General features: G+C 39.2%; 1 non-coding gene across 1 annotated transcript; it reads left to right on the plus strand.

Moving 5' to 3' along the window:
- Nucleotides 1-241: 241 nt before the first annotated feature.
- LOC123636061 lies at nt 242-405 on the plus strand. Its single transcript, XR_006734302.1, has one exon. It is a non-coding gene; the product is annotated as a U1 spliceosomal RNA (small nuclear RNA).
- The last annotated feature ends 505 nt before the right edge of the window (nt 406-910 follow it).

Genomic DNA, 910 nt, shown 5'->3' on the forward strand with positions numbered 1-910 from the left:
GAGAAGAAAAATGGATCATATTCAAAAGAGCATGGGAGGGAATGCATCAGAATTCTGTTATCAATACTGGATGCTAGAAGATAATGAAGCAATGCTTTCAGAATTCTGAGGGAAAAATGCCTTTCAAACCAGAAGATAAATTAAAGACATTGTCATGTATTCAAGGACTCAGAAAATTTATTTTCCATCCAGCTTTCTCTGGATTTTATTAAGAATATACTCCAACAAAACAGAGTTATATATGCTTACCTGGCAGGGGAGATACCATGATCACAAAGGTGGTTTTCCCAGGGAGAGGCTTATCCATTGCATTCCAGATATGCTGACCCCTGCGATTTCCCCAAATGTGGGAAACTCAACTACATAATTTGTGGTAGTGGGGCACTGTGTTCATGCTCTCCTCTAAAAAAAAAAAAAAAAAAAAAAGAAGAGTTATAGACCAAGGCAAAGACATGGAATCCAGGAAACAGTGCAATGCATCACTGAAGAAGCAGGCCTAGAGAGCAATCAATATAGACTGAAATAAAAGCAGTTTCCACATATTGACTCTCTGGAAAAATAAGAAAACTAATTACTTTTCTGTTATATAATGAGCATTTGGGGAGAAACTAGTAAAAAGTGGATTATGATGATAATTAAGCAGTTGCAGCAACTTGCTATGGTCTGAATGTGTCCCCCAAAATTCATGTTGAAACTTAACTTCCAATGCAATAGTATTAAGAAGTGGGGCATTTAGGGGGGGATGAGGTCATGAGAGCCCATGAATGTGTTAAAGCCTTTATAAAAGAGGTTTCACAGAGTTTGGTCCTTTTTACTCTTCCACTTTCCCTCCACCCTGTGAGGGCCCAGCTAGAAGGCCCTCACCAGATGCTGAATGCTGGTGACTTGATCTTGGACTTTGCAGCCTCCA

This window comes from Lemur catta, chromosome 3, assembly GCF_020740605.2.
Source record: "Lemur catta isolate mLemCat1 chromosome 3, mLemCat1.pri, whole genome shotgun sequence".
NCBI classification, from domain to species: Eukaryota; Metazoa; Chordata; class Mammalia; order Primates; family Lemuridae; genus Lemur; species Lemur catta.